Source organism: Canis aureus, chromosome 20 (assembly GCF_053574225.1).
Source record: "Canis aureus isolate CA01 chromosome 20, VMU_Caureus_v.1.0, whole genome shotgun sequence".
NCBI classification, from domain to species: Eukaryota; Metazoa; Chordata; class Mammalia; order Carnivora; family Canidae; genus Canis; species Canis aureus.
In genome coordinates this window covers 55,598,342-55,620,533 of record NC_135630.1, presented here as the reverse complement: position 1 = coordinate 55,620,533, position 22,192 = coordinate 55,598,342, and the positions used below count along the sequence as shown (strand labels likewise).

Below are 22,192 nucleotides of genomic sequence, written 5' to 3'. Positions count from 1 at the left end.
GACATTGATTTTGTATCCTGCCAGGCTGCCAAATTGTTGTATGAGTTCTAGCAATCTTGGGGTGGAGACTTTTGGGTTTTCTATGTAGAGTATCATGTCATTGGTGAAGAGGGAGAGTTTGACTTCTTCTTTGCCAATTTGAATGCCTTTGATGTCTTTTTGTTGTCTGATTGCTGAGCCTAGGACTTCCAGTACTATGTTGAATAGCAGTGGTGAGAGTGGACATCCCTGTCTTGTTCTTGATCTTAGGGGAAAGGCTCCCAGTGCTTCCCCTTTGAGAATGATATTTGCTGTGGGCTTTTCATAGATGGCTTTTAAGATGTCGAGGAATGTTCCCTCTATCCCTACACTCTGAAGAGTTTTGATCAGGAATGGATGCTGTATTTTGTCAAATGCTTTCTCTGCATCTAATGAGAGGATCATATGGTTCTTGGTTTTTCTCTTGCTGATATGATGAATCACATTGATTGTTTTACGGGTGTTGAACCAGCCTTGTGTCCCAGGGATAAATCCTATTTGGTCGTGGTAAATAATTTTCTTAATGTATTGTTGGATCCTATTGGCCAGTATCTTGTTGAGAATTTTTGCATCCATGTTCATCAGGGATATTGGTCTGTAATTCTCCTTTTTGGTGGGGTCTTTGGTTTTGGAATTAAGGTGATGCTGGCCTCATAGAACAAATTTGGAAGTACTCCATCTCTTTCTATCTTTCCAAACAGCTTTAGGAGAATAGGTATGGTTTCTTCTTTAAACATTTGATAGAATTCCCCTGGGAAGCCATCTGGCCCTGGACTCTTGGGTCTTGGGAGGTTTTTGATGACTGCTTCAATTTCCTCCCTGGTTATTGGCCTGTTCAGGTTTTCTATTTCTTCCTGTTCCAGTTTTGGTAGTTTGGGGCTTTCCAGGAATGCGTCCATTTCTTCTAGATTGCCTAATTTATTGGCGTATAGCTGTTCATAATATGTTTTTAAAGTCGTTTGTATTTCCTTGGTGTTGGTAGTGATCTCTCCTTTCTCATTCAGGATTTTATTAATTTGAGTCTTCTCTCTCTTCTTTTTAATAAGGCTGGCTAATGGTTTATCTATCTTATTAATTCTTTCAAAGAACCAACTCCTGGTTCTGTTGATCTGTTCCACAGTTCTTCTGGTCTCGATTTCATTGAGTTCTGCTCGAATCTTTATTAACTCTCTTCTTCTGCTGGGTGTAGGATCTATTTGCTGTTTTTTCTCTAGCTCCTTTATGTGTAAGGTTAGCTTTTGTATTTGAGTTCTTTCCAGTTTTTGAATGGATGCTTGTATTGCGATGTATTTCCCCCTTAGGACTGCTTTTGCTGCATCCCAAAGATTTTAAACGGTTGTATCTTCATTCTCATCTGTTTCCATGAATCTTTTTAATTCTTCCTTAATTTCCTGGTTGACCCTTTCGTCTTTTAGCAGGATGGTCCTTAACCTCCACGTGTTTGAGGTCCTTCCAAACTTCTTGTTGTGATTTAGTTCTAATTTCAAGGCATTATGGTCTGAGAATATGCAGGGGACGATCCCAATCTTTTGGTATCGGTTCAGACCCGATTTGTGATCCAGTATGTGGTCTATTCTGGAGAAAGTTCCATGTGCACTTGAGAAGAATGTGTATTCAGTTGAGTTTGGATGTAAAGTTCTGTAGATATCTGTGAAATCCATCTGGTCCAGTGTATCATTTAAAGCTCTTGTTTCTTTCGAGATGTTGTGTTTAGAAGACCTATCGAGTGTAGAAAGCGCTAGATTGAAGTCACCAAGTATAAGTGTATTATTATCTAAGTATGCCTTAACTTTGGTTATTAATTGATTGATATATTTGGCAGCTCCCCCATTCGGGGCATATATATTGAGGATTGTTAAGTCCTCTTGTTGGATAGATCCCTTAAGTATGATATAGTGTCCCTCTTCATCTCTCACTACAGTCTTTGGGGTAAATTTTAGTTTATCTGATATAAGGATGGCTACCCCTGCTTTCTTTTGAGGACCATTTGAATGGTAAATGGTTCTCCAACCTTTTATTTTCAGGATGTAGGTGTCCTTCTGTCTAAAATGAATCTCTTATAGACAGCAAATAGACGGGTCCTGCTTTTTTATCCAGTCTGAAACCCTGCGCCTTTTGATGGGGTCATTAAGCCCGTTCACGTTCAGAGTTACTATTGAAAGGTATGAGTTTAGTGTCATCATGATATCTATTCAGTCCTTGTTTTTGTGGATTGTTCCACTGGACTTCTTCTTAAAGGAGAATTTTAAGAGTCCCCCTTAAAATTTCTTGCAGAGCTGGTTTGGAGGTCACATATTCTTTCAGTTCCTGCCTGTCTTGGAAGCTCTTTATCTCTCCTTCCATTCTGAATGAGAGCCTTGCTGGATAAAGTATTCTTGGTTGCATGTTCTTCTCATTTAGGACCCTGAATACATCCTGCCAGCCCTTTCTGGCCTGCCAGGTCTCTGTGGAGAGGTCTGCTGTTACCCTAATACTCCTCCCCATAAAAGTCAGGGATTCCTTGTCTCTTGCTGCTTTAAGGATCTTCTCTTTATCTTTGGAATTTTCAAGCTTAACTATTAAATGTCGAGGTGTTGAACAGTTTTTATTGATTTTAGGGGGGGATCTCTCTATTTCCTGGTTCTGAATGCCTGTTTCCCTTCCCAGATTAGGAAAGTTTTCAGCTATGATTTGTTCAAATACATATTCTGGACCTCTGTCCTTTTCGGCGCCCTCGGGAACACCAATTAAACGTAGGTTTTTCTTCTTCAGGCTGTCATTTATTTCCCTTAATCTATCCCCATGGTCTTTTACTTGTTTGTCTCTTTTTTCCTCAGTTTCCCTCTTTGCCATCAACTTGTCTTCTATGTCACTCACTCGTTCTTCCACCTCGTTAACCCTCGTCGCTAGCACTTCTAGTTTGGATTGCATCTCATTCAATTGATTTTTAATTTCTGCCTGATTAGCTCTAAATTCTGCAGTCATGAAGTCTCTTGAGTCCTTTATGCTTTTTTCTAGAGCCACCAGTAGCTGTATAATAGTGCTTCTGAATTGGCTTTCTGACATTGGATTGTAATCCAGATTTTGTAACTCTGTGGGAGAGAGGACTGTTTCTGATTCTTTCTTTTGAGGTGAGGTTTTCCTTCTAGTCATTTTGCTCAGTGCAGAGTGGCCAAAAGCAAGTTGTACTGGGAAAAGGAGAAAAAGAGAGGAGAGAAAGAAGGAAAGAAAAGAGAAAGAAAAAAAAAGGAAGGAAAAAAAGGGGTGGGTAAGGAAACAAATCAAAAAGCAAAACAAAAACAAAACAAAACAAAACAAAAAAAGAACCACGGGGGAGTATCTTCTGATTCTGTGTACTTTAAGTCCCTTGACTTCCCCTGGAACTTGTCCGTCCAGCTGGTCTTCTGGGGGAGGGGCCTGTTGTGCTGATTCTCAGGTGTTAGCCCTTGGGGGAGCTGCTCTGCCCCTGCCTGGTGCAGGGCTCAGTGGGGGGTGTTTACCCCGCGAGGCCCCAGGAGCAACAGCCCCAGTGGCGGGGCCAGCTCTGCAGCCCTGGAGTCAGCCCCCGCAGTAGCTCCGGAGCTCTCTGTCTGCAGGGCCTGGAGGCTCCGGGCGGGGCCGCTGATCTGCTCAGCTCCGGGCAGGAGCGTCCTCGCTGTCCTGGGCCCTCCCGGCCTCTGCCTGTCCCGGGGTAGGCCGGATCCTGGGCTGTGTCCCGGCGCCCTGTGCTCTGGGGCCTGCGCTGTTCGATTCGGCTCCTGCCCCGCAGCCCCCTCCGCGGAGCCTCTTCCTCCGCCCGAGCCCCCCCCCCGCGCTGCTCCCGCCCCGCAGCCCCCTCCACGGAGCCGCCCCCGAGCCTCCCCGAGCTGCTCCCGCCCCGCAGCCCCCTCTGCAGAGCCTCTTCCTCCGCCCGAGCCCCCCCGCGCTGCTCCCGCCCCGCAGCCCCCTCCGCGGAGCCGCCCCCGAGCCCCCCGAGCTGCTCCCCCCCGCAGCCCCCTCCGCGGAGCCGCCCCCGAGCCTCCCCGAGCTGCTCCCGCCCCGCAGCCCCCTCTGCAGAGCCTCTTCCTCCGCCCGAGCCCCCCCGCGCTGCTCCCGCCCCGCAGCCCCCTCCGCGGAGCCGCCCCCGAGCCCCCAGAGCTGCTCCCCCCCGCAGCCCCCTCCGCGGAGCCGCCCCCGACCCCCCCAGCTGCTCCCGCCCCGCAGCCCCCTCCGCGGAGCCGCCCCCGAGCGCCCCCGAGCTGCTCCCCCCCGCAGCCCCCTCCGCGGAGCCGCCCCCGAGCCCCCCGAGCTGCTCCCCCCCGCAGCCCCCTCCGCGGAGCCGCCCCCTCCTCCCCCCCCCCCCCCCCCCGAGCTGCTCCGGGTCCCGCCGTGCGCGCTGCAGCCCTTAGGGAGCTCGGCGCACTCCCCCGGGGCGCAGGTGCCTGTTAGTGTCCCCGGGAGCCCGAGGGCATCCCCGCCCTCCTGGGTCCTGCTCCACCTCCCCGCGAGCCCCTTTCCCCCGGGAAGGTCGGTGCAGCTCCTGCTCCTCCGGGTCGGGGCTCTCCTGTCCTGGGGACACTCGCCCCGGCCTCAGCCCGGCTCCTCGCGGGCCCCTCCCCCTTGGAGGCCTTTGTTCCTTTATTTCTTTTTCCCCGTCTTCCTACCTTGATAGATGCGCGAACTCTTCTCACTGTAGCATTCCAGCTGGTCTCTCTTTAAATCTCAGGGAATTCATAGATGTTCAGGGTAATTTGAAGGTTGTCTAGGTAATTTGGTGGGGACAGGTGACTTGGGGACCCTCCTCTTCCGCCATCTTGCCCCTCCCCCCACATAACACCTTAAAAGAGGAAGGATAAAAGCCATATGATCATCTCAATGCAGCAGAAAAGACATTTGAAAAATTACAACATTGATGCATGATAAAAACTCTCAAGGAAGTGGGTTTAGGGGGAATATGCCTCAACATATAAGGGCCATATAGGACAAATCCACAGCTAACATACTAAATGGTAAAAACCTTATTTTTTTCCTCTAAGATCAGAAACAAAGATGTCCACTTTTGCCTTTTTATTCAACAGCTGCAAATCCTATCTGCAGTAATCAGAAAAGAAAAAGAAAAAGAAAAATTTTAGCATCCAAATTGATAAAGTTCAGATGCCTGAGTGGCTCAGTGGTTGAGCATCTGCCTTCAACTCGGGGTGTGATCCCGGAGTTCCAGGATGGAGACCTGCATCGGGCTCCCTGTGAGGAGCCTGCTTCTCCCTCTGCTTGTGTCTCTGCCACTCTCTGTCTCTCATGAATAAATAAAGTCTTAAAAAAAAACCAAATTGGTAAAAAAGTAAAAATGTCACTGTTTGCAGATTACGTGATACTATTATAGGAAACCCTAAACACTTCACCAAAAATACTATTAGAATTGATACGTGGATTAAGTTTCAGGACACAAACAATATAGAAATCTGTTGCATTCTATGCACTAATGACAAAATAGCAAAAAAGAAATAAAAAATGCTACTCACAATTTTGTCAAAAAGAAAATACTTAGGAAAAATTTCAACCGAGGGTAAAGAACTGTACTCTGAATATTATAAGGCATTAATGAAAAAAATTGAAGGTGGCACAAACCAATGGAAAAATATACCTTGGTCATATATTGGAAGAATACTGTTAAGATGCCCACACTACGCAAGGCAATCTATAGATTCAATACAATCCCTATCTAAATACAATAGTATTTTTCACAGAACTAGAACAAATAGTCCTAAAATTGTATGCAATCAGAAAAGAGCCTGAGTAGCCAATGAAATCTTGAGAAAGAAAAACAAAGCTTGAGGTATTATAATCCCAGATTTCAAAATATACTACAAAGCTAGAATAATCAAAGTAGTATGGTTCTGGCATAAAAACAGACACATAGAACGATGGAAAGGACAGAGACCAGAATGAGGCCATACTTCTATGTTCAGAAGGAAGGAAGCATATACATCAGGGAAAGACAGTCTCTTCAACAGATGGTGTCGGGAAAATTGGACAGCTTCATGCCAAAGAATGAAACTGGACCACTGTCTTACATCACACAAAAAGTAACCTCAAAACGGATTAGACCTGAATGTAAGACACGAAACTACACAACTCCTAAAGGAAACATAGGCAGTAACCTCTTGCACATTGGCCTTAGCAACGTATTCATAGATAGGTCTCTTCAGTCAAGGGGAGCAAAAGCAAAAATAAATTATTGAGACTATATAAAATGCTTTTGCACAGAAAATACGACGATCACAAAATGAGAACATAATCTACTGAACAGGAGAAGATATTAGCAAGTGATATTCAATAAATAATTTTAAAAAACTTCTATAACTGAACACCAAAAACAACAAAAGACCTCTTAAGTAATCTGATTAACATATAAGCAGAGGACATAGACATTTTTACCAGAAAAGACATCCCGATGGCCAACAGACACATGGAAAGATGCCCAATATCACTAATCAGAGAAATGTAAATAAAAAACACGGTAATAGGGATCTCTGGGTGGTTCAGTGCCTGCCTTTGGCCCAAGGTGTGACCCCGGGGTCCTGGGATCGAGTTCCACGTCGGGCTCCCTGCATGGAGCCTGCTCCTCTCTCTACCTGTGTCTCTGCCTCCCTCTGTCTCTCATGAATAAAATCTTAAAAAACAAAAAAACACGGTGAGATATCACCTTATATCCGGCAGGAAGACTAGTATTAAAAAGACAAGAAATAACAAGTGTTAGTGTGGATGCAGGGAGAATATAAATTATTGCAGCCACTGTGGAAAACAGTATGGAGTTACCTTAAATAAGCAACAATAGCAATAGCATATGATCCAATTTTTCCACTACTAATGTTCACCCAAAGAAAATAAGAACACTAATTTGAAAAGATCTGTGCACCCCTATATTTATTGCAGCGTTATTTACAGTAGCCAAGATACGGAAGCAGCCCAAGTGTCCACTGAGAGGACTGTAAAAAGATGTGGTACATATATACAATGGAATATAACACAGTCATAAAAAAAGATGAGATTTTGCCCATTTATGACAACATGGATGGACCTAGAAGGTATCATGCTAAGTGAAATAACAGACAGAATGGCAAACACCATGTGATTTGAACTCCTATACACAAACTAAAAAAATATGTATAGATAAAATGCTGAATCAGACCTATAAGTACAGTGAACGGACAGTTGCCAGAGGGAAGCAGAATGAGGGATTGGCAAAATGCAAAATGGGGGAAGGGGAGTGGGAGATACAGACTTCCAATTAGGGAGTAAGTCGCAGAAATAAAAGGTACAGAATAGGGAATATGGTCAATGGTACTGTAATAGTGTCATACGGAAGCAGCTACACTTATGGTGCCCATAGTAAAATATATAGAGATGTTGAACCACTATGCTGTACACCTAAAAATAACGTGACATTGTGGGTCTTAAAAATGTTGTCTACTCAAAATTTTAAAGAAAAAGGATATAGTAGATGCACACACATGCTGCAGTATTACTCAGCTATAAAAAAGGAGGAGATCTGAACATAGAGGGTATTAGGCTAAGTGAAAGATCAGAGAAAGACAAATACTACAGGATTTCACTTATATGGGAAGTCAAACAAATGAGCAAATAACAGAACAGAAACAAAATCATAAATACAGAGAATAAATCTGTGGTTCCCAGAGGGGAGGTGGTTGGGGTGGGGGGGAGGGCAAGACAGGTGAAGGTGATTAAGAGCTGCAAGATTCCTGTTATAAAATAATTCACAGGGATGAAAAGTTCAGCAGAGGGAATATAGTCAATACTATTATAACAACTTTTTATGGTGACAGAGGGTGACTACATTCATTGTGGTAAGCATAGGATAATGTACAGAATTGTCGAATCACTATAGTGTAAACCTGAAACTAATATAACTGATAACACACGCTATAACCAATATTGTATGTCAACCTACTTCAATTAAAAACATGTGAATTCCTTGCCTTTTCCCTTTGTCCTAACATAACATTATTATGGAATCTCTGAATTAGAAATAAAGTTTCCCCAATGAATGAACCTCTCCTGATCGCTTTCTCTAGATTCAGAACACTTTAAGTGATGGAAAAGCCGTTTTAACATTAATCAGCTTTTTGGAGCCCAAATTGGTCTCTCTGTAGTCTGCACACCTTGTCTTCCTCTCTGAAGTCATGCAAATGCAGCATACTTTTTTTTTTTTATTTCCTTCTAAAAACGTTAAGAATAATATGTAACTTGCTACGGTAAGCATGGCAGAGAACCAAGTGATAACCCCCTTCTTGGTCTCTGAAATTTCATAAAATATCATCACCCTGTTTGGATCTTTTTATATATAGTAATATGAAATGACATTTTCTTGTGTTTTCACATTTTTAGGTCAGTGACATCCTATCTCCTAATTAGTGTTCTGTTGCAGTTGTGTAAATGTAGACACATTCCCTTGGTGTTTTAATAATGCTTTGCTGAGAAGATTATTCTAAAATATTTAAAGGAAAACATTCCAGTTTTCCTCTTTTTGTTCCATTTTATTAAATTAATAAAAAGTTTAAATGTAGTGCTAGGATTGTGATACATCTACACACCCATTAAAGAAAAGAGGACTGTGGAAGTTTCAAAGCACTTCCACAAAGTCTTTGATACCGTTCTCATTAAGATGTGGCATCTAATTTCCGTTTCTTTGAATGGACGTAGAATGCAGTGGAAGTGAACCTCCACAAAGTCTGAGACCAGGTCCTAAAAAAGGCAGCGGTACTTCAACTTAGCTTTCTCTTGGGACATTAGCTGTTGCATTCCTGACCCTATACACTGAAGTGTCATGTAGGGGGTTCTGAGACATCGTTGCCAATTGAGGTGCTAGGCAGCAACCAAAATTAACCACAGGACATACCATACTCTAGATGGTACCAACTCTGGGCACCATTTGACTGCAACCTTTTGAGAAACATCTGGGTGAAAACAAACTAGCTGAGACCAGTCAATCCTCAGAACCCAGAGAGTATCATAGAAAAGCAATTTATTTGTGCTAAATCTGAGACGATTTGATACTGTGGACCTAAAAATATTTTAATGCCACATAGAGAATGAGAAAATATTTGATGCCATAGCCAAACCTAAAGTGTAGGTCTGTCACTCTAGAACTAAGATGTGAGCAGTAGTGCACGAGGCTAGTTTATTAGGAAAGAAGGGAATAAAGGAAAAAAAGAAAGTAAGAAAGTAAGATAGTTTGTGGTCATGATGAGTTGGTAAATGAGAACTCAAATAAAAGGGAGTAAATAGTTGTCAGAAGTTGGAGGAAATGAAACCCTTGTTATGCAGTTGTGTGAAGTTTAGCAAAACACCATCAGCCATTGAAATTTGGAAAATAAATATACTTAATGAACCGGATAATCTGCCTAAGGAAGTTTCCAGGCATAGTTCTCAACATTCCACCCGATTTCTCTAGCTGCTTGTAATAATAGGAGAGAAGAACTAAGGAAATCAGAATTCTTAAAAAGTAATTAAATAAAGAATTCAGGACTTGGAAATGAGAAAACATTTTATTTTTGAACCCAATTCCTAGATGGTAATCTATTGTCAAATCAGGAAATAGCTTTCAGGCAAAGATCAGATCCGGGACACTGCCAGGAAAACGTGGTCTAAAAATGACCTTTAAAGCAGTATGTAAGACGTCAGAAGGGTTTACGGTTGTGCCTCATATACCTTTTCAAGCAGATAGAAAGCTATCTAGGAATCTTAAGAGCATACTTCACATTATCTCTCAATAAAAAATTAGGGCTTCTGGTGCACTAGGTGGCTCAGTCAGTTATGCATCTACCTTGGGCTCAGGGTCCTGGGGTTGAGCCCTGCACCGGGCTTCCCTGCTCAGCTGAGAGCCTGTTTCTCCCTCTGCCTCTGCCTGCTGCTCCCCCCCTCCCCCCGTTTGTGAGGTCTCTCAGATAAATAAATGAAATATTTTAAAAAATAGGGCTTCTAATAATGTTTTAGGGCAAACTTTAGTGGGAGCTGAAGGTAAAGACTTCACCTCAAACTCTTTATGGGAGTGGCTTTTCTGTAACAGAGTGAAACCCAAAAAAGATTTCTTGAAAGAAATCCATAAAAATTTTAAGATAATCATACTAGCAGAAACACTACCAGATTGGACTAAAAGGAATAGCAATGGTGTGAAAAGAAAAGTATCCTTGATATACCCAAACTTCTACAGGAAGAAAGTAAGCAGAGAAGAGTATTCAGCTATAGATGTGGGTTACATTTTAGGCAAAGGAAATAAAATTCAAAGAGAAGAATAAGAACCATGGACAATTGTCAGCAGAAGTGTGCCCTAGTCAAAGAAATGTTAACATATGCTTGTGTGGATTTCAGATTTATAACAGATTAGTTACCTTCTATATCTCCTATTTTTATTTTCTGTTCTTTCCTTTTTCCCCCCCTCTCTCTTCTGTAAGAATATCTAACTTATGTTTCTCCAATCACTGTATTTTGGATGGGAGGTAGATCCTTCACTTCTTTAAGTCCCATGTATTCAGATCTAGAGAGCACTCAAGATGCTATTCCTGGAAAACATACCCAAAATCAATTGGATTTCATTTAGATGATAGTATCCTAGATATTCAACCTGAGACTGAAGGTCTACTAGGTAAGATTTTAGGAGGTTCTGCAGAAGTGAGCAAGTTTGTGTTGCACGTGAAAAGTAAATAATTTAGGCCCAAAGAATGAACCTAAAATCCTTCTATCAAGAGGTGTAACCTAATTCCCGTCCTTAAATAGTTGTAGCCTTGATGACTCACCTTTAGCAAATAGAATCTGGCAGGGTGAGCTGGATGATTTCCAAGGATAAGTCACTTCTTAGTTCCAACTCTCAGCTTTTGGAATCCAGCTGCCAGGCTGTGAGGTGATCCAAAGCCAACAGAAGTCAGTTGTAGGTGTTTAAGCTGACCGCCACACCTAAGATCTCAGGTAACAATCAGTATCAACCACTACACGTGTGAGAAGCTTTCAAGGTGACTCATGGTTACTACGTGACAGCAACATAGGAGGACCAAAGAGCTAATCTCGGTCAACTTCCAGAACTGAATGAGATAAAAGTAATAAAATTACTGTTTTTTTACGCCATTAAGTGTAGTGTAACTTTCTTGTGGCTTTAAGTAACTGGACAGGAGGACACACACATACACACACACACTTATCTATAACAGTCTCCAATGCGTATTAAAAATAAAAACAGCAGGAATGCATAGTATGTAACTATTGTTGTCTTTTATTTTCTAAGTATGTTGTTGGGGATTTTTGTTTCAGATTTGGTGACTAGGATATAAAGCTGAAGAACAAAAAGGGGATTTAATTATTTCACATTCAGAATAGAGCTGAAAACAACTGGGGTGTCATACCCTTCTAGGGCTTATGTAGGAACAGCTGATGGCTCTGCTAAGCTAGCCACCTCTTCCTTATATGTCAGTGATTGGGAGGATTTGGGCAGGTATCCAAAAGTTATCTGAGTCCTAGATCATAAAGTTAGAAATGGAATATTGGACCTTTTTCCTCCCTGCTTAGAGGAGAATTGAGAGGGTCTCTTCTCAAATCTCTTTCCCAATCCAAGTAAGAAGGGCTCAAAGAGATTTACTTGTAAATGGTGAGTGGCTAGCAAGAAGGGACAACTGGCATTTTTCCTCAAACTGGGCAATCTGCTTTTGCAATGGAGTTTATGACCTTTCTTCTTTACCTAGTTCAACAAGAATGTAAGCATTTTAGAGAGGAGCAGAGGACAGGGAAAAGAGAGGACAGTATATCAATCTTTATTTTGGCAAGGATGTGTAAATATCCTGCGGGTTATATGGACACGAGGGAGGTTTAACCATCTTGTTGTATCCCCATCACTGAAGGCAGGAACTCCAGTACTAAACAAATGAGATATAATACGATATAGTGTAAGATGAGTAGTAAAGGAAATATGTAAAAATTCATATTGAGGCAATATCCACATTGTGAAAGTGGTGAAATATTGCCAGTTCTACTTGTAGAACATGCAACCTATGTCCCCCAACATGTGCGTGCACACACACACACCCCAAAAACACCATTGGCAAATGCGTTTCCCATACAGAGGACTTAGCCACTGAAACTGGAGAAACAGTAAGAGCCCCAAATATTTATTATTGGTCCTTAACAGAAAAAGGTTGTGAGATTTGGTCAAAAAATTGATATAACTCTGCCAACAGTAACAAAAAGAAAACTTGAATGGCTGTATTAATATCAGACAAAGTATGTTTCCAAAGAATACTGCCAAGGACAAGAAGGATCATTTAATAATGATAAGAGGGTCAATTTATCAAGAGTGCATAAAAATCCTAATAGGTTATGTGTATAACAGAGTTCCAAAATATATGAAAACCTGATAGAACTATAAAGAAAAATAGGCAAATCTGCAATTACAGTTGGAGATATAGGAATCTTTCTCTGAACATTTGATAGAATATATAGACAGGAAATATGTAAAGATATTGAAAATATGTGCAGCACTATCAACCTGATCTAATTGACATTTATAGGACACTCCACCCAGTAGCAGAATACACTTTTTTTTTTTTTTTTCCAAATGCAATTCCTTTTTTTTTTTTTTTAAATAGATATGCCATGTTTTGGGCCATAAAACAAATGCTTTAAAATAGCTTTAAAGTAAAGGTAAAGGTTTAAAAAATGCATTAAAATAGTCCACAGTATACTTTCTGGTCACAATAGAATTATAAATCAGTGAGAGACATCTAGAAAACTCTCTAAGTGTTTGGGAACTAAACACCACACTTCTAAATAAGCCCTCAAAATAGAGAAGAAGCAATGAAAGTAAAATCAGAAACTATTTTAAACTAAAAGTGAAAATATGACATACAAAAATGTATAGGTTGTATATAAAACAGTAGAGGAAATTTTTATAGCATTATATGCCTACATTAGAAAAGAAGAAACTTGTTAACTCAAAAACCTAAGCTTATACCAAAAGAAACTAGAAAAATTAATATGACCCTAAGTAAATATAATAAAGGGAATTTTTATGTGACAAATCAGGAAAATGGAAAACAAAAACAAAATAATATCACAAGCTAGTTTTCTGAGAGAACCTAAAAATTAATAAGCCCCCTACCCAGACTAACAGGAAATAAAAAGGAATTAATAAGAAAGGAAATCAGATAGTGATAGTGAGTCTCTATACATTCTACAGAAATTTAAAAAATATCGGAGACAACTTTATGCTCATAAATTTGGTAACTTAGATGAATAGACATGTATTTTGAAGGTCACATATCACCAAAGCTCACTTAGAATGAAACAGGAAATCTGAATAGCCCTATACCTATTAAAATTAAATTTTTGGTAAAAATATTTCTGCAAATAGTATTCCACGCCTAGATGACTTCATTAGTGAATAATACTAAACACTTAAGAAATAATACCAATTCTATATAAACACTTTAGAAAACTGAAGAGGAAGAAATTCTTCCTAGCTATGAGTCTAGCATTATCTTGACTTAAAAAACAAAAAAAAAAAAACAAAAATAACATATAAGTACAGAATATACTTTATAAGCACAGATGAATAAATTTTTAAAAAAATATTTTAGGCACCTGGTGGCTCAGTCAGTTAAGTGACTGCCTTTGGCTCAGAGGGTCTTAATCCCAAGGTCCTGGGATCCAGTCCCACATCAGGCTCCCTGCTCAGTGGGGGAGTGTGCTCATCCCTCCTGCTTGTGCTCTCTCACTATCTCTCTCTTTCAAATGAAATCTTTTAAGAATAATAAGGGATGCCTGGGTGGCTCAGCACGTCAACCTGGAGTCCCAGGATCAAGTCCCACATCAGGCTTCCTGCATGGAGCCTGCTTCTTCCTCTGCCTAGGTCTCTGCCAATATCTGTGTCTCTCATGAATAAATAAAATCTTTAAAAAAATTTTTAAGGTAATAAATAAATTATTTTGAGAGAGCGCTAGAGCACTATCATGAGTGGCAGGAGGGGCAAAGGGAGAGGGAGAGAATTGCAAGAAGATTCCTTGCTGAGCATGGAGCCTGATGTGACTCTCTATCCCACCACCCTGAGATCACGACCTGAGTGGAAATCAAGAATCAGACACTTAACCGACTGAGTCATCCAGGCACTCCCAATGAATGTATTCTCAACAAAATTTTAGCAAATCAAATCCAACAGTATATAAATATGAGAATACATCATGACCAAATGGGGTTTATTCCATGAATGCAAGGTTCATTTAATATTTGAAAAAAAAATCAGTGTAATTCATATTAATAGACTAAAAAGGAAAAATAGTCATCTAAATGTTGCAGAAAAGCATTTCAGAAAACGCAGCATACACTCATGAAAAAAGTCCTAAAAGTAAGAACAGTAAGGAACTCCCTCAATCTGACAAACGTTATTTATGAAAACTCCATAGTAACATCATGGTGTTGAAACATAAATGTTTTTCCCCTAAGGTCAGGACCAAGGCAGGATACCCACTCTCAACACTTCTTTTCAATACTGTGATGGAGGATTTATTCAATGTAATAAGGCAAGAAAAAAAAAATCCAGATTGAAAAGGAATAAAGCCATCTTTATTCTTGGATTACATAATAGTCTACAAAGAAAATCTCCATAATGTACCAAAAATGCTAATAGAATAAAGTTAAAAACACAAAATTAGGCCACTATAGATAAATCTATCATTTTTCTGTATAGTAGTGACAAGCAATTATAAATTGACATTATAAAAAAAACTGATAGTAGCATTAAGAATAGGAAATAATTAGGTATAAATTTGACAAAGATGTGAAAAATTTCTACACTAAGGAGTACAAAATGTTTGAGTTTAAAGATGTTTTAAATTAGTAAGGAGATATAACTTCATTGATGAGAGGACTCAATACTGTTAACATGGCAATTTTACCCAAACTAATCTGCAGATTCAATACAAATACAGTGAAAATACAAGTCTTTTTTGTAGAAAGCAGAAAAATGATAAAACATGAATATAAACACAAAAGACTCAAAATAAAAAAAAACTTTGAAGAATGAAGTAAGATAATTTATACTATCTAATTTCAAGATTTATAAGCTATAGTAACTAACTATGGAACTGTGTAGGATGGCCAAAATAGACATATATACAGTCAATTGATTTTTTTTTTTTTACAAAAATGTCAAGGTAATTTAATTGGGGAAATTACTATTTTCAACAAACTGGAACAATTTGGTAAGAATAACAAATACTTACATAAATAAAACCTTGACCTTTACTTACATTACATGATATACCATAATTGTGATTACTTTGAAATGGATCGTATGCCTAAATTCAAGAGCTAAGTTTATAAAATTTCTAGTAGAAAACATTGGGTGTTATCTTAGAAACTTTGGATTTGGCAAGGGTTTCTTAAATAAGACCTTTAAAGTATGAACAATTAAAGAATAAAATCAAGAAATTGCTCTTCAGAAGGAGAAGGCTTACACTCTTCTAATGCTACTGTTGTGGGGAACTAACTGGCTGGGAAATGGCAGTGTAGGAGGACTCTGTGCCCATATTGTCCCACTGATAGGAGTGTTATCTAGTTGCATCAGCAAAAATAACCTGGAAAGTGGCCCAAAGGGACTCTAGGGTGGCTCAGCAGTTGAGCATCTGTCTTTGGCTCAGGGCATGATCCCAAAGCCCCAGGACTGAGTCCCACATGGGGCTTCCTGTGAGGAGTCTGCTTCTCTGTCTTCCTATGTCTCTGTCTGTCCCTCTCTCTGTGTCTCTCATGAATAAATAAATAAAATCTTGAAAAAAAAAAAAAGTGGCCCAAAGACTGGCAGAAGAAACTCTACATTGAAGGAGGTAGAAGAGTGAAGACTATTTGAGAGCAAAACAGACCTTGGCCATCTGTAGCCAGGCAGGATCTAGTGGTGCTATGGAGAAGGGCAAAAAGCAGATTATCACCTCGGGAGCCTGCAAAGGGAAGATGAAGCCCCATAATGTTTGGCTTTGAAAGCAAAAGGGGCTGAATCTCATGAGTTCTTGCAATCAGTGGAACTTAAAGCTTGGAATTTTGAAAATTGGCAGCCTCAGCTCTGGGCAAAGCCAGAAGACATTAGGAATCAGACTCCTCACTCTCTTGAGGAGACAACATGACAAACAGCCAGCAGAGATACAGCATGCAAGTATCAGTTGGAAAACACCAGAAGCAGACAGGAGAAAGTGACTTACTCATCTCAGAGCATGGTCCAGAGAGGTAGAGATCACAGGGAGACCCCTCCAGAAATAAAGGAGCACCATTTCTCTCACCTATGTCTCAGCATAAACACACAGCACCTGCAGGAACCAGTATAGTACCAACACTGGTGATCTGACTTGATTATACCAAGTTCTGAATCCTTATGCTTTGGTAGATCCACCTTCCCAGTCATGTTTGCCTCAGTTCCAGTGCTGTGGCCTTCCATCCCCAGAAGACCAACACAAACCTTACCAATGCTGCATCTGTACCCACAACTTTGGTGGGGCCCTGGTTCCAGTGGCAGTGGTGGCAGGTAATGTTTTGCAAATAGACCAGCTTACACCTTGTTAAAAAGTGCCCCACATAGTAGGGGATCAATACTGCCCACAACAGGCAAAGAGAACCTCTGCAAACAACTGGGCTGAAAACAGCAGCAGCCAGGACTTGACAGCAGGGCACATGCAACACACAAAACAGGAGACACTGCACTGCAGGGCACTATAGAACCTCTTCTTCATAAAGCTATTACACTTTTGAGAGCAGGAGACATGGCTGGCTTTCCTAACACAGAGAAACAGACAAACTGAGGAGACAGAGGAATACATGCAGCAAGAGACCGAGTGAAATTAATGTAAGTAATAATGTCAGATGGAGATTTTAAAGTAATGATCATAAAGATACCCACTAGACTTGAGACAAGAGTGGAAGACACTAATGAGACCCTTAAAGAGATTTTTTTTTAAAAAAGAGCCAATCAGATGAAGAATACAATAAATGAAATTAAAAATACACTTGATAAACAGCAGACTAGAAGAAGCAGGAAAATGAATTAATGGCCTGAAAAATGGAGTAATAGAAAGTAATCAAGCTGACCAAATGAGAGAAAAAAGAATTATGCAAAATGAGAATAGACTTAGGGAACTCAGTGACTCCAACAAGTGTAATAACATTTACATTACATGGATCTCAGAAGAAGAGAGAGAAAGCAGCTGAAAAATTTGAAGAAATAGCTGAATACTTCTATAACCTAGGAAAAAAAGAGAAAAAAAAATTGAAAGCAAGGGAAAAGAAGACAGTTACATACAAGGGAAAGCCCATAAGGCTACAAACATATTATTCAGGAGAAACTTTGCAGGGTATTCCAAGACATATTCGAAATGCTGAAAGGGAGAAGTCTGCAACCAAGAATATCCAGCAGGGCTATCATTCAGAAAACGAGTGATAAAGAGGGTCTCAGGCAAACAAAAACTAAAGGAGTTTATGACCACTAATCCAGCCATATAAGAAATATTAAAGGGGACTTTTTGAGTGCAGAGGGATGACCAAAAGTGAGAGTATAAAAATCTATAAGCACAAAAACCATAAAAATAAGTTTATCTGTAAAGATCAGTTAAGGGATTCACAAAATAAAAGGATGTAAAATAGGATACCATATGCCTAAACTATGGGGTGGGGATAAGAGCAAAGAACTTAGGGAATAAAGAGAAAAGAATCCAAGTATATCACTAAAGAAAGCAAACAACCTATGAAAGAGCAAGAGAAGTACCAGAGAAAAACTACAGAAACAACTACAAGTAAAAAAAAAAATGGCAATGAATACATGGATAATACATATTAATACTTCGAATGTGAACAGACCAAACCCTCCAATCAAAAGACATAAGGTGACAGAGTAGACCCAAAAACCCAAGAGCCATCTATATGCTGCCTATGAGAGATTTGTTTCAGACCTAAAGACACCTACAGAATATAAATTAGGGGATGAAGAAATATTTATCATACAAATGGATATTAAAAGAAAGCTAAGGTAGCAGTACTTATATCAGACAAAATGGACTTTAAAACAAAGACTGTAGGGATGCCTGGGTGGCTCGGTAGTTGAGCATTTGCCTTTGGCTCAGAGGTCGTGGTCCCAGAGTCCCAGGATTGAGTCCCACATCGGTCTCCCTGTAAGGAGCCTGCTTCTTCCTCTGCCCTTGTTGCTGCCTCTCTCTCTCTCATGAATATGTAAATAAAATATTTAAAACAAAGACTATAATAAGAGACAAAGGAGAAAACTATATAATAATGAAAGGACAACCCAACAAGAAGATAAAAATTGTAAATATTTATGCACCCAACATGGGATCACCCAAATAAATAAAACAGTTAATAGTAAACACAAAGGAACTAATCCATAGTAATAAAATAATAGTAGGGGACTTTAATATCCCACTTAAATCAATGGGCAGATTATTCAAACAGAAAAATCAATGAGAAACAGTGGCTTGGAATGACATACTGGACCAGATGGACTCAACAGATATTCAGAACATCTTAAAACAGCACAATACACTTTCAAGTGCACATGAAATATTCTCCAGAATAGGCCGCACATTGGGCCACAAAACAAGTCTCAACAATTCAAAACCACTGAAGTTATACCTGTATCTTTTCTGACCACAATGCTATGAAACTAGAAATCAATTACAAGTAAATATCCATAAAGAGCAAGAGTCCATGGAAATTAAATAACATGCTACTAAACAATGAATGGATCAACCAAGAAATCAAAAAAGAATCCCAAAATTACAGAGAGACAAATGAAAATGAAAACAACTATCCAAACTCTAGGGTATAGCAAAGGGTGCTCAAAGAGGGCAATTTACAGTAATAGAAGCCACAAGATGCAAGAAATATTTCAAATAAAAAACCTAAAGGAGCTAGAACAAATGGACAAATGAAACTCAAAACCAGGAGATCAAAGGGAACAATAAAGATTAGAGCAGAAATAAATGACATAAAAACAAAATAATAGGACAGGATCAATAGGACAGGATCAATAATAGGACAGGAACTGTTCCTTTGAAAAGATCCACAAAATTGATAAACCACTAACCAGACTCACGAAAGAAAAAAAGAAAAAGAAGAAAAGGAAGGCTCAAAATCACAAAAGACATACAAACAACTGTAAGAGATTATGAAAAATTATATGAAAATTGGACAATAAAGAAGAAATGGGTAAATTCCTAGAAATATGTAACTTACCAAAACTGAAGCAGGAAGAATAGAAAATTTGAACAGATGGATTATCAGCCATGAAATTGAATCAGTAGTTAAAAAACATCCAGTTGGGCAGCCCGGGTGGCTCAGTGGTTTAGTGCCACCTTCAGCCCAAGGCATGATCCTGGAGACCCGGAATCAAGTCCCACTTCAAGCTCTCTGCATGGAGCCTGCTTCTCCCTCTGCCTGTGTCTCTGCCTCTCTGTCTCTGTGTCTCTCATGAATAAATAAATGAAATCTTTAAAAAAATAAAAATAAAACAAAACCCAGCAAACAAAAGTCCAGGACCAGACAGCTCACAGTCACATTCTACCAAACACTTAAAGAAGAGTTAACACTTATTCTCAAACGATTCCAAAAATTAGAAGAGGAAGGAAAATTTCCAAATTTATTCTATGAGGCCAGTATTACCCTGATACCAAGGCCAGATAAAAGACATCACAAAAAAGAACTACACGCCAATATCTCTGATGAACATACATGTAAAAATGCTCAAGGAAAACAAACCAAATTTAATACATTTAAAAAAATCATTCACCACCATCAAGTGGGATTTATCCTGGGATGCAAGGGTGGTCAAAAATCTTAATCAACATCCTATATCACGTCAATAAGAGAAAGGGCAAAAGCCATGTAACCATTTCAGTAGATGCAGAAAATATCATTTGTCAGAATACAAAAATCTATTCATGATAGAAGCCCTCAGGAAAGTGGGATTAGAGGGAACACACCTCAACATAATAAAGGCCTTATATGAAAAACCCACAGAAAACGACATACTCAATGAGGAAAAACTGAGAGCTTTTCCCTTAAGATCAAGAAGGAGACAAGGCGTCCAGTCTCACTTTCATTCAACAGAGTACTAGAAGTCCTCTCCACAGCAATAAGACAATAAAATGAAATAAAAGGCATCAGAATTGGTAAGGAAGAACTAAAACTTTTACTATTTGCAGATGACATGATACTATACATCAGAAACCCTAAAGACTCCACCAGAAAGCTACCAGAACTGATAAATGAATTCTGTAAAGTCTAAGGATATAAAAATCAATGTATAGAAATCTGAGGAAGGGAGAGAGAGAGAAAAAGAAACCAAGAAATAGACTTTTTAACTATATAGAACAAACTGATGGTTACCAGAGGGAAACCAAGGTGGGCTAAATAGGTGATGGGGATTAAGAGTACACTTGATCAATCTGGAATATTAAGCAATAGAAATGAGTGCTAATGTCGAACAAGAGACCTGTAAAGTAATGTTCATAATTTTATTAGTTATAGCCCTAGTTTGGAAATAACTAAATACCAATTAGTTTCAGAAAGACACGGGCCATAAGAAAAATGAATGAATTCTCTAACATTAGGTATGAATTTGGGGTGTTTATGATTGATAGTTGTTACAACTGATATATCTACAGTGACCTATCAGTGTAACTGTTGATAAGGAGGGAGGCTACGGGGCGTGGGGGGGGGGGGCAGAGGTATATGGGAAATCTCTACCTTCCTTTCAATTTTGTTGTGAACCTAAAACAACTCTTAAGAAAGGTTTAAAAAAATGAACTACTGTTTACACAACAGCATGGATAAATCCATGGGCATAATGTTGAATGAAGGAATAGGGCTACAAAAAACTCATTAGGAGGCTACCAAAGGAACCTTCTGAAGTCCTGGAAATAATCTAGTTACTTGACTGTTATGTAAAATATGAAATTGTACACGTTTTTTGCCCTTTAAGTTGTATTAAAAAAACTGATTAAGTGTAAATCCTTACAAATGTAAACCAAAAACAATTTAGATACATATTTATGTAAAAAGCATCCACAGACTCGTAGATAGTAAATAGATGGATACACGCAGGCACCCTAATGGAATATTTCTGAAAAGATACACAAGCAACTAATCACAGTAAGGAATGGGAGCAATACTTGCTTTTCCTATTATTTTGTATCTTTTGGAATTTGTACCTTCTACATGTATTTCCTATTCTAAACAATTAATAAAGGTAGTGGAAGAAAACATTGAGAAAATATTTTGCTTCTGCTCTGGAGTCTGTTTAACTCGTATTAATGTGTTGGTTCTACAACCTAGGGAAACAATGTTTAGAAATATTTTTAAGTGACCTAAATATATATATGCAGAAAATTATACAGAATTTGGTTTAGAATTAGAATCCTAAATTCTGGCTTTTAATCCTCAATATTCATGAATTTAAGAACATAATCAAGATTTTCAAATAGAACTGTTTCTCAATGAATTAATTACGCCGTTGAGTTCCTTTTTTCTCATCCTAAAATGTCAAGAACATTGCGGGGAAATAGGGAGACTGTAGACTGTAGGTTCTATTGTTCTATTGTTCCGAGACAGCTTTTCTGGTACAAACTGGAATAACTTTTGCTTTTCTATCAATTCTTTGAGCTCTCTTCACATCTTGCGGAAGTATAATTTGGGACATCATTTGGCCAAAAACTGAAGTAGCAGAATAGAATCCCGAAGTTTAAGAGAGCCTAAACATCTTTGTAAAAGGCAAGTTTGGAGAACTGAAATCATTGATGGATGTTAAGAAATTGCAGTACGTTGACCTTGGATTTATTCTCCAGAGAAGTTTTGATCAAACTGAAGAGCACGTGAGTTTCTTCGCATTGGCTCCAATTTAGAGACTCCTGTCGATATGGCCTTTCCAGGGATGTTAGGCGCCAATGTTGAAACTGTACTTTAAAGAGCACCAAAGTTAAAATTCACAAGCTAAGGAACAACTTGTTTTCACAGCAATGAGAGCTGGCATGGCAAACACTTCTCAGTGGTGACTTACATACTTATTCAGTGATTTAGACTGCTTCTCTGGCACGGGTCAAATGGCATATTAACATGGGATATAATCCTTTCTCACTCTGTAGGCAATGGCTCAGTGTGATATTGGCAC

The 22,192-nt window shown here is 39.4% G+C and overlaps 1 long non-coding RNA gene across 4 annotated transcripts in view; it reads right to left on the bottom strand.

Annotated features, from left to right (window-relative positions):
- The window catches only part of LOC144291828 (uncharacterized), a 196,386-nt gene that overhangs the window by 144,849 nt on the left and 29,345 nt on the right, over positions 1-22,192 (bottom strand). For all 4 annotated transcript variants that reach the window (XR_013359397.1, XR_013359396.1, XR_013359394.1 and 1 more), the window contains exon 3: positions 10,791-11,072. This is a non-coding gene — a long non-coding RNA (uncharacterized LOC144291828). The remainder of the gene's footprint in view (positions 1-10,790; positions 11,073-22,192) is intronic.